This window comes from Musca autumnalis, unplaced genomic scaffold (assembly GCF_047663935.1).
Source record: "Musca autumnalis isolate F117 unplaced genomic scaffold, ASM4766393v1 scaffold_5, whole genome shotgun sequence".
In the NCBI taxonomy this organism is placed as follows: Eukaryota; Metazoa; Arthropoda; class Insecta; order Diptera; family Muscidae; genus Musca; species Musca autumnalis.
The window spans coordinates 32,496,949-32,509,231 of record NW_027412088.1 but is presented as its reverse complement, the minus strand read 5'-3'; the positions used below and the strand labels follow the sequence as shown (position 1 = coordinate 32,509,231).

Here is a 12,283-nt window from a genome sequence, read left to right as displayed (position 1 = left end):
AGAATTCTTGCCAAGAAATCCAACAACAAACAAGGCAATGAGAGCAGCCGCCGCCGTCAGAGTCAGGCGGTAGTCAGAGTATAACCCACAATAAAAGGAGGGTGGTGGTAATGGTAATCAGCCATCTAGCTGGCTGGCACTGCTAACTCTCTAATACAGAGAGAACTAAAGCAAAAAAAATGCTTTGGGTACGGCCGGCTTCAACAAGGGGTGGTTGGTGACGGTGGCGGTCACATTCTGCAAAAACTTAGAAGGGGTGGCAAAAAAAACGTGGTACAGCCAGTGTATGAGTGGCAAGGTTTTTATGGGGTGGACGAGACAAGTTAGGGGTAACCTGGCTGGCTGGGTAGCTGAGCGAAATGTCTTTATGGCTCATAAAAACGGTACCGCTTTTAGTAAACCAGCCATAATCGCAAGAGAGCGAAAGAGAATGCAAAAAAACTGAGTTAACATCATAATAATACCACTCAAATTATATAGAAGCTGTGTTACGAAAAAAAAAAAATATCCTGGAGAGAAAAATATTGTTGTAGCTCTATATAAAACATTCTTATATATTGGAAATATTGTGAGGGAAAAACAAAGAAAAATTTGATATTTTTTGAGCAAAATGTTTCAGGCATCCCTTAAGAAGTGAAGAAGAGCTGCCGTCGCATCGCATGAAAGAAAATAGCAGATCTCACTCAATTGAAATTTCATATAAAAGGCCAAGAACGAAAAAAAATAAGCGGAATACAATTGGTACCCTATCCACTATCCTCCAATTGGAATGTGGGTGATTGCTTGAAGTGTGGTTTAATCATAGGAGGATGGGAGTGATTGCAGACCTTAAGGTCGTATGATAAGTGGGTCTGAAATTTGCTGCGAAAATTTTAGATTATGAATACTTTAATTATCAACTGATATAAGGAGAGCTTGACGATAAAGCGGATAAATTCTGTCATGACCACAACTTTTCCAGGCCACAGATTAAATAACTATCAATTTCTTCTCTACGGCGCATACTGGTCGAAACCATGGATCTAGCGGCGCGAAAGTAAAGAAATCGAAGTATAAAAGATTCCTAGATTCCGAATAACCACAATTTAGCTGCAAATCTTGCTGATAAATGGTCTTGAAAAATAGCTTAAATCCTCAAAATACCCAAAATCTGTGGGTACAGTTATATGGGGGGTATATCAAACTGTAGACCAATGTTCACTATTTTTGGTGGAGAAGATGTATAACCAATGAGAACCTCCTATGCAAAATTCAGTTTATTTGGTCTGAAAATGTAGACAACAAAATCCTAACAATATCGAATATTTTGAGGTACCGTTATATGGGGACAATATCAAAACGTAGACCTATGTCCGCAATTTTTGGTGAAGAATGTTTGTGTCCACTGAGAACCCCAAATACCAAATTACACCTAATTTGGCCGGAAAATGTTGCTTTAAACCCCCAAAATACTGAAAATCTGGAGGTACCTTAAAAGGGACCTATACCCAAACGTGGACATATGTCCACAATTTTTTGTGGAAAGGTTTAGTGATCACTAGAAACACTAAGTACTAAATTACAACTAATTTGGAAGGAAAGGGTGGCTTAAATCCTCAAAATACCGAATATCAGGAGGTACCGAATATCAGGAGGGCTATAAAAAAATATTAGCCGATGTTGTTCATATTTAGTACATTATTACCCACAGACACAGACTGAGTTTGTGCAAAATTTCAGAAAGATATCTCCATTCGTTTCCAAGTTATTAATTTCGCGCCGCTAGATCAGTGATTTCGACCACTGTGCGGCGCGTGGATTCTCATCAAATAAAATCTTGGCTTTTAATTTATTATTCAGAACGCTTTTCCTCGATAGTATAGTGGTAAGTACCCTATCACAAGAAAACTTCTGACAACGTTTTTCTTTTATGTAGATAATCCGAGCGTTATGTTATTAGTTCGTGTCACGTAGTCTTCTGATTTTCACATTTCTTTTTCAAAAACACTTTTCCTTTTCCTCGATAGTACAGTGGTTAGTAGCCATATATCATTGAAAATCCTATATTTCGTTGGAAATTGTAGGAAAAAGTCGGAGCAATTAACTTTGCTGTTTTGGTAACTATCATTCTGTCATGAACCCAATTTTCTCCAGGCCGTAGATTTTTTGTTTCAACTTTTTTCACGGCATGGAATCGTATCAAATAAAATATTGTCTTTCAAATGTATTGTTCACAGCACTTTTCCTCGATAGTATAGTGGTTAGTACACCTCACAAGAAAGCTACTAACAACGTTTTATTTCCATGAAGATAATTGAACTTGTAGTACTTTAGAATAGTTGAAGAATCGAAACCTCAAATATGTCATTGGTTCGTGTCACGTAGTGTACTGATATCCATATTTCTTGTTCGAAAACACTTTTCCTCGATAGTATAATGGTTAGTAGGCATATCATTGAAAATCTTGCAGTTAGTGCAGTTAGCTTTTCTTTTGGTAGCTAGTATCACATTCGCATAAATTATGTCGTGACCACAAATTTCTTCAGACTGCAGATTAAATTTATTGTTTCAAAATATTCTCTACGGCTTGAATTCATGCCAAATATAAACTTACTTTTTAAATTTTGTTATTCAGTTCAACTTTCCTCGATAGTATAGTGGTAAGTACCCCATCACAAGAAAACTTCTTACAAAGTTTAGCATTTATGAAGATAATCCTTGTATGTAATAGGCATAGTCTAAACTACAAATATGTCATTTGTTCGTGTCACGTAGCCTCTTGATTTTCATATTTCTTTTTCAAAACTCGTTAGTTAGTATCCACACCATGCTTTAATTGAAACAAGAATGAAAAATGCATTTATCGGGAGATTTATTGATTTAAATATCATGTATGTCCATTGCGAACCTTTACATAAATAAAATAAATTAAGCATCCCAATTTGTAACTAACAAAGATCGAACTTTTGTAATATTTCTCTCAAGCTTTAATCAAGTTCGAAGATGGGCTATATCGGAAAACTTCATTCGGTATCGCCCTCACAGAAATTCAAAATTTTCACTTAATTGCATATTAAAGGCAGTTCGGGATTGGTCTTGAAATTTTCAAAGAAGGTTTATTTGGTGTTCTGATTACAATGCACAGTGGCCACTTTTTCGAAAAACCTCGCCAAATCTCTTAAAAATTAACAAACCTTGGGTTCTTATGTTTTTCGGGTCGCTGGTTTCATTTTTCATATTTTTAAACCATCGGACGGTCATTAAAAGGGTCTCTTTGGTCCCTTCTCCTATAGAATTTTGGATATTATAATATTTTAATAAACACCATAAATATTGAAATTTTTTTCTTAATAGGGTCACTTTGACCTGCTTTTATACCCACTTACTAAACAAGAAACGTATATATTTTTTCATAACTACACGCAAACAATATTTGACACAATTTTGCGTAAATTGATAAAGTTTTTTTTTTTATTTTTGGCCAGGTTGTTCGGAGATTTGGCCACTGTGCAATGGTATAATTCTTTAGTGGTCAAGTGCTTCTTGCCATAATGATCCAAAAGCTTTAAAAAATCTACGATGAATTCATATCGACAGGAATTTAAGGACAAAATTATTGGGTACTAAATAAGCCTACAAAAAATGTGATGTCACCTGGCAGCCCGTTATTTCTCTTGGACCTAATTGGCCTAATTTTAAAGTATTTACTAATTACAGCTTCAGAGAACTGCTCAAACATGATGCTGCAATTTGAATACTAGAGGTAAGACCAAACTTCGCAGCAGAGCAAACGATAGTGATGAGCTTTTTCATACCAGGATTAATGGTCACAGAATCAGGAAACTGACAATGAAAGTCAACATGTTGGTCGGAGAGCAAAAGCTACAACTGCCGGTACTAGAAAACTGTGGACAAAGGAAAAGTCGCTCTCTAGCTCTGGGAAAGGAGAATATAACTTCAGTCACATTCGACGAAATCACGTTGACTGATCCGAAGAGGTTCACGAGTTATTTTAACCGACAATTTATCGAGCACAAGAGAATAAAAATGTCCCAATGGATAATAACTGTAAATGTCATCCAAAGCGCCATCTCATCCAAAGGGTTGCTCCTGAACGAAAAATTATGCTGAAACAGTCGGGAGTCAAGTATTTCTTGAAAGACCCCAACTTCTTCAACATCTGACGAAAGGGCAGAGTAGTGAAGCTACTAAATCCAGACAATGGTGCAGGAAAGATTAATCCTAAGCTTATTTCAATTTTGTAGCCAGTAGCAAAAAACCTTGGTGCAATGGTATGCACACCCGCCTTGCACGCAGAAGGACGTGGGTTTGATTCCCCGGTCAGGCAACATCAACAAATTTTCAACGGTGGCAAAATATTTCAGCCATGTAAAACTTCTCTACAAGTGGTGTCTTAAGACCCGCCGTTCGGACTCGGCAATAAACAAAAGGTCCCATATCATCGAGGTAATATCAATCGGATTGCACTCATTGATATGAGAGAAGTCTCATTTGTCCCGTATGGGATGTTTATGGAACAATTATAGCAAAGAACCTTGAGGCTTTAGTCCAGTTGCCGAACATCAGGATAGATTCCACAGTCAGTAAAGTAAAATAACAAAAACTTAACAAACATAGGATGACGAGACACATAATACCGCTTGACCTCTCAAAAGCCATTGATACAGTCCGGCGCGCCACTATATTTGAGGCACCCTTCCGATTAATTTGAAACTGTGGATGGCAGTCATACGTACAATACAAAAATTCTAAGATCCGTAGGGTGAAACAGAGAGGTTCCCAACGAGGGTATCTGTTTGACTTCTACTTTTCTTGTATTCCAACCTCTACCGGCGGAATAAAGATCCTTAGCTAAGTGTATGATTGGACGATGTTGGCGTCGGGTTTCAACTTTGAAGACATTTGTGCAAGTTTAAACTCCTATTCCTCGCAGGGGAATATACAAATATCGCTCACTGCGGAGATGAGAATGCCATTTGAAGGGCCAGGTCGACGCTAGAACAATTCAGATAACGAACAACAACCTCAGTATACTTGGGTCAGGATTAATGGTATGTTTATGTCGGCCGCGAGTGACGCAATTATCTGCGACAAACTCAAAAATTGGAACAAGGTCCTCCAGTCACTAAACGGCAACACGAAACGTAACCTTGTTGAGTACATGTGATAGGTTGGTATTTGATAAGCTATCCGAGGCTGGTGCGGTTCGCGAATACAAGTGTAATGTAATGGAAGCGTGTGCCCCGAGAACTGTATCAGTGTGCCTCTTGATGTCTTCAGTGAACTTTTTTTATGCGGAGAACAATATTATTGTTCGTCATAATCGTCATGTAGTGGGGGTCTCGTCAGCGGGGATCTTTATGATCTAGATAGAGAGAGGTCAAACGCTACAAGAGGGAATCATTAACAGGCCGGATTGAATGTTATTCACACAGTTGCAGCCGCTGTTGCCATGAATAAGTGCCACGTGAATTCCGACCTCGGGGTAAATTCTTCCAACTATTGCATCTGGAAAGCGTCAGCTGTCACGACTATCCAGAGTAGGTCTGCCACAATTCATATTGAACAAGAATGATGACCGTAAAAAATAAAAATGTGGATCGTGGGGAAATTGGAAATAAATTCACCTCAAATTCTAAAAATATGACAAATGATTTCAAGTGGAGATTTATAGGGTGTATATAGACTTTTTTAGTTGACTGTATGTAGTACAGACTGAACAGATTAAAGCTGTACGTGTTACAGGGTCAATGAGGACGCCCTACCAGAATTATTGGATAGTGTCATAGTTCTCCCAGACATAACCATCATGTCACCTGGCCACCCGTCGTTTCTATTAGATCAAATAATCACCCCATAATCGTATCCATCAACAAACCGCCCGACTTAATCACCCCTGAACGCCTCACTGCTTCAGAGAGTTCACCAATCATCCCTTCAGAGAACGGCCCAACTCTTTTTGGTGTTCAAATAGCAGATAGGATGTCTAAGAATACTTGAAGTAAGACCGAACTTCCCAGCAGGGTTTACGGGACTAGCAAACGAGCGTGACGAGCTACGTCGTCAACTCTAATGACCCCAGAATCGGCGAACTGACAATGGAACTCAAAAGGTTGGTCAGCGAGCATAAGCAGAAAAGGTAGGTACATCTTTTGCAGCCGATACACTGTAGAACAAAATGTAGGTGAAAGTCTGGGGCACGGAAAATTCCTGTTGGGGAAGATAGGCCTTGTTAAGAACCCCAACGGACAGCTCCGCCGTGATTCGAACTTCCGCGTTATGGCGTGATGAAGTTTTTGCTAAAGACCCTGTAAGGCATCAGGAATTAGCGTTATATCTTTGTTCACGGTTGCTTTAGCTTATTTTTGAGATGGCACGTTTTCAGTCGAATCGAATGAGGATTATTTTATTTTCGTAGGAAAATGCACATAACGATCACGAAAACGCGACAAAATCGATTAGTTGTCAATGAGAGCCGTACCTAAAATTTTCTGAGCGACATTTTTGCAGAACCTATCGAAGCTGCAAAACGTCATCTTGTGGCACATTTGTAGCGGCTCTTAAAATAAAGGACGAAAAGGACATTGAAGTAAACGAGTTAGAAGGTCGAAGTGCTCTACGAAAATAATCCTCATTCGATTTGACTGCAGACATGTCATCTCAAAAATAAGCTAAAACAACAGTGAACAAAGATATAACGGTAATACCTGATGCCTTACAGGGTCTCTAGCAAATACTTCATCACGCCATAACGCGGAAGTTCGACTCACGGCGGATCTGTCCTTTGGGATTTTTAATATACTCACCAAGGGCTTTTATCTCCAAAAGGAATTATCTATGCCCCAAAAATTTGTGTTCACAGTGTAAACTGTCGACAAAGGTTAAGTCACTCTCGAACCCTGGGAATAAGGAGGATAAGACTTCAGTCACGTTCGACGAAATGTGCGCTAGTTATTTCAACCTATAATTTGTCTAGGACTCAGAGAATGACTGATATAGTTTACGATTTACGATCCGAAACTCTCCGCTATTGCTATGAGCACACGAGGATCTTTAGGTTGACCCGTCAAAGCATTGGTGATCACTTCCTTACGGTAGCGTAAAAACAAACCACACGTATTCTCTCTTTATTTCTCATTTGCCATTGCTTAGTAATGGGGAGAGTGTCTTACCACTACTAATATACGAACTATTCTGAGCACCCCTTCGTCAAAGACTGATCTGGTTCTGTTCACGAACAAGAGAGAAATGAAACCATTCATCTTACCAAAGTCGGATGAAATCACCCAAGAGCTCTCTTTAGAACCCAAGTACATTGGCAGCACCATCAATTAAGATAGAAAAGAAATGTGGGGAACGTACCAGTAGATGGCTTATAGTTCTATTTTCCTGCAATAATTCCATTGGCAAGAGCTGAGAACTAATTGTACGCCAAATTCTTGACCTATAGAGCTCTGGTTAGGTAGAATGCTTCGTAGCAAGACATCGAGTTTGCGCAAATTGATTAATGTCCAAAGAACAGTATCAATCCTAATTACTATAGTCATGCTCTCTCCCACAATGTCACAGTCTGTCCCTAGTCACTGGCTGCCCATAGCCACAAGCTGCCCTCAATGTGCTACTTGATCCTCATCCACTGGATCTGGTAGTGCAGGAACTGACACCCAAGAATGCACTCAACCTCAAGCAACTGAAATTATGACACCTGACCGTATTCGTAGGGCAAGCTGCGACTCTACAGCGAATGGAGCCATCAATGAGCATGGATGTTTTCTCTCTCTCCCTCTATCTCTCTCTCTCTCTCTCTCTCTCTCTCTCTCTCATATAAGTTGAACCATAATGTGTGTTGTCAATAGGATTGATGTCGGAACTTTGAGGAGGGGTCTTAAGATATTCTGGACAGTTATATAAGATTCAAAGTCGACAATTAAGAGCGATGTCTTTTGAATCATTATCCCGTTAAAAGACAAAATCCTGTGGAATTTTTTTTGTTCGGACTTTGTCCCTAATTTTTGCTCGAAATGTTCCATCAATAAAATGCAAATTTCCATCACCTGCTTCGGAACTCCATAGAGGTTGGAATTAGATTTCGACGTGACAAGGTTGTGCTCTTTTGTAGTTTCCTGGAACAGTTTTTCTTCGCTCTGAGTTTCCTGATAATAAGTTTCCAACTTTACAAGCGATATGACAACAACCTTGAGACGCTAGATCGCAACAGCTACGCCTCACTTTAATATATATAGGTTTACGTCACATTACTCTAACTTTAAATAACCCGCACAATTTCCCAACTTATTAAACTGCCCCTTAGAAAAGCCAATTCCTCTTGTGCAGCCATCCAATCCCATTCCACAAATAAACACATTCGCCCTTTCATTTTCCTACAACCAAACCCTGTATTCCTAGATGGTGGGTGCAAAGTGATACTTGCAAGGTGCCGACGACGCCAGCCATTGCATTTTGACCATTGTCCAGCGCGAAAACTTCTTGAGATACATTCAAATGAAGATGCGCTCTCGTCGTACTCGAACAATTACCAAGCAGATATGTACAAGGGCAAGGCATTTTTTCATAATTTCTTTTCAAAGAAAGTGGAGGAAAAATGCGAAGAAAGAAAAACACAAAGAAAAAAAGTGGAAAAAGCTAAAAAAAAATGCATAAAATAAAGAAAAAATACTCAAGATTCTGGAGAAAAAACACTCACACAGAAATTGAGAGAGCAGCCAATGTGCACTCTCTTCTATATAAGCTCTGAGATTCCTTCTCTTCAAGAAAAAAATCTGAAAATCATGTTCGAGGCATTCTTATATATGAAAACTAGTGACACATCCATTTGGTCAGAGGTTATGCTTCATTGCAATAATGTTCTTGGTGGTTTTCGCCAGCAAAGAAAGAAAGAAATAAAAGACGAAGTAGAAGACGAAGTAGAAGAAAAAACAAAAACAACTGAAATGACAAGAAACCTCAGAATCCGATACCAAAAACCAAAAAAAAAACGTATTGGAGAAACATAAAGCACACAAAAGAACAGCATTGCAGTCAAGTGATTTGTTTCCTCGGACTCGCTACCCGCCGCTTACGATATGTTTGATGAAGGGTCCCTCATATCAATTCTGAGCGATTTTTTTTTCAACCATCCATCCATCTATCCATTATTGCCATGGAATGGCAATATGAATATGGACAAGCAAAGTATTGATGAATGTCTTAAATGTAGATCTGAAATGACCCCCTCCTCGCTCTCTCCTTTTGCCTAAAAGGTTTAGACGCCGTTAAGGCGTAAAGTAGAAGAAGAAGAAGAAGGCAGTGCTTGAGTGCCTGGCTGGCCTAAAACAAAGCACACAGAAAAAGAATATCTCCTGCTATACACAATGCAAAATATGTTTGGAAGGGGGAGGACTACGACCCATGTGATAAGCTGGAGAAAGATGACGAAGAGGAAGAAGAAGCAAAGGAAGAAAAAAGAAATCGCCACTTGGCCACAACGTATCTTATTAATGACTGGCTGCTCTGTTATACGGATGTGTTTGGCCCAGCAGCAGCAACAACAACAACACAGTGGTGTTGTTGTGCATAAATACCCCTTTTTCTCAAACTTTCTTGGGTCCATTTCTACCATTTCTTTATATACAACAAAAAAATACCATGTTGTAAAGGAAGGTTGGAGGTAAATAACTCCCCCCAAAAAAACATGACACTACCATAGCTAATGGGAGGCATCCTTCTAAATACATAAACAATGGAGAAAGGGTGCAGCAAGGGGCAGCAGCAGCAATTCATTCTTCTTGGGAAGACCCTAATGTACTTGTAGTAATTAAGAATGGTAAAAACTATACCAGAAAAAAAACACAAACTAGCAACACATAACAGTGGGTTGTGAACTTTATGGTGGACTCACCACCACAGTTATCCTACCTTTTTTTTTAGCGAAAAAGGGGTTTCCTTAATGAATGCTAGAAAGAGATGGCCATATGGCGAAGAAAATTTAAATTTTTCAATTTAAAAAGAGACAAAACGAACGAAACTCTACGCTGTCCCTCCTAGGCCAGAAAAAATATCATCAGTTTTTAGAAGAACCAACAACAACAACGAAAATCAGAAAAAAGTTATGAATCTTAACACTTTTGATGAGTATTGCAAAATCTTGGAAAGGATTGAAAATTTATTGTGCTTCTAATTGGTAGGTTAAGAAAAAATGTCTGTTTTTTCGGATGGTTAATTTTATTAAAGACTTTAAGGAATCGAATGAAGGACGACCTTAAAATGGGACCTTAAATTCTCCAGGCATGGTTTCATACAAAACATACAAATGTTGTAATTTTCCTCGCCTCTCCACAAAGGTCCTTCCTTCTTCTTTATTTGCAAATAGTCGGATATTAGCGATCATAATTTTTTTAATGAGTTGTCTATTTGTTCTGACATTTTTAGATTTTGTTCATCAGAGAAATTTGTCCAGTCTTGTATGTTCCGTAGCCACGCCATTTCCCGCCTTCATTTGATTCATTTTCCTTCAATTGTTTCCTTGAGATTCGTTTGCGGAATTTTATATTTGTTGTTAATTATATGTCCGAGGTATGCTATTTTTCTTTTTCTGATTATCTTTAGCAGCTGTTTGTCAATATTCATCCTTTTAAAAAGGATTTTCTAGGAATATCTTCGTTTGAGATACAATCAGTCCATGGAATCTTTAATGTTCTTCGATATAACCATATTTCAAAGGCCTCCAATTTCCTCTCGTCCATAGATTTTATTGTCCATGTTTCAACTGCGTACAGTAAAGGGTCGGTCCTTCCATCGTCTTTAAATGGAAGAACTTTTTAATTTCCTTCACAACCTAACTTACCTTTACCACAAAGTTATAGTATTTTTCAGAAATTTATTGAAATACGAACATACCTGGAAGAAGACAAAAGAAAACAATTGTTAAAATGGCATTAAAGAAATTTTAAAGACATATATAAATTTGAAGGAAGGAAACACAGAGCATATGTCTAATTGTTTGTGCTTCACGCTCGAAGGACCAAATCAGACGAAGACATACATTTTTATTCTAATTGAATGATTCTAAGACATCCACGTCAAAGACTGTAATATAAGGAAGAAAAGTCGGCGACCTGACTAACGCCAAAGGGAGTTAAGCCCAAAATATAATCTTGGGCGTTATGACCTACACAATGCCGTTCATAAAGCCTATTGGCCATTAAGTCCGTCTTTAATAAAAATGTTACTAAGGAGGAGTTTGAACTCATAGCCAGCTTTAAGTCATGGCGAAAGTTTCAAATCCCGATCCAAGGTCGGCAACTCAAAGAAAACGTATTTCTATAAACCAAAAAATTTTTTTTTCTATAAACTCAAAAATTCGCTATATTGCATTTTTAATTGCCACTTATTAATAAATTCGGTATATATATATATAGAACGAAAAAAAGTCAGATTGTCCAACATAATGGGCACCGCCACCATGTGCGAGACATGTAGTAGTGTTTGTGATGACAATTTCTCTGACATTCTTCTCCATTTACAAAACTAAAAACCTTCTGATCATTCAGCTCATCTCGAAGAAGAAACACAACAAAAATTTGGTGTTATATCATATTTAATTTGGGCTTCGTGACCATCTATAGAGAGGTCAATACGCCCGTGTTCTGACAAAAAAATATTTTTTGGGCGCATGCACGTACTTCAGTGAGCGACCCAGGGTTATGTTAAGACCACATCCACTTCAAACATTTCGAGTCGATCTAATTATATACTTCCGACTGTCTGCCTGGTTAGTTGGGTAAAGCGATACCTCTACACGCAAAAAAATATATGTTAAATATCTGTTTGGATCCAAACAAATATCTGTTTGCAACATTTTATAACATATATCAATTTTATTGGTTTGGGTCAGGGATGCCAACTGTTCCTAGGTAAAAATCGCTACCGAAAAGTTGTGTTAACAACCACCACAAATCTCCACTGACTAAGAACAAAAAACACTACAAAAAACTGTGTAAAAACGGCAGAAATTATCAACTGTTACACAGAAAGAGAGAAATTTAAAAAATCGCACATACAGGTTTTTATCCAATCCCCATGCTTTTCTATATTCTTGAACACTATCTGGCCTCTAAATATATGAATATTTAACTCGCTTCACAATATACTATTTTTCGTTTGCTTTAAAAGTGATGACAATAAACAATGTTGCATAAAAATCGCTACAATCGCTAACTTGAACACCCAAAATCGCTACTGTAGCGATTTAAAATAAAAAATCGCTACAAATCCTAAAAAGTGT

At 38.1% G+C, this 12,283-nt stretch overlaps 1 protein-coding gene and 1 long non-coding RNA gene across 27 annotated transcripts in view; both read right to left on the bottom strand.

Annotated features, from left to right (window-relative positions):
* Positions 1 to 12,283, bottom strand: part of psq (BTB-domain-containing protein pipsqueak) — a 384,732-nt gene that overhangs the window by 271,796 nt on the left and 100,653 nt on the right. The gene's annotated exons all lie outside the window — the stretch shown is intronic.
* Positions 3,218 to 10,522, bottom strand: LOC141406033 (uncharacterized). The gene is made up of 2 exons (XR_012413308.1): positions 7,022 to 10,522; positions 3,218 to 6,269 (listed from the first exon to the last, which is right to left on the bottom strand). It is a non-coding gene; the product is annotated as an uncharacterized lncRNA (long non-coding RNA).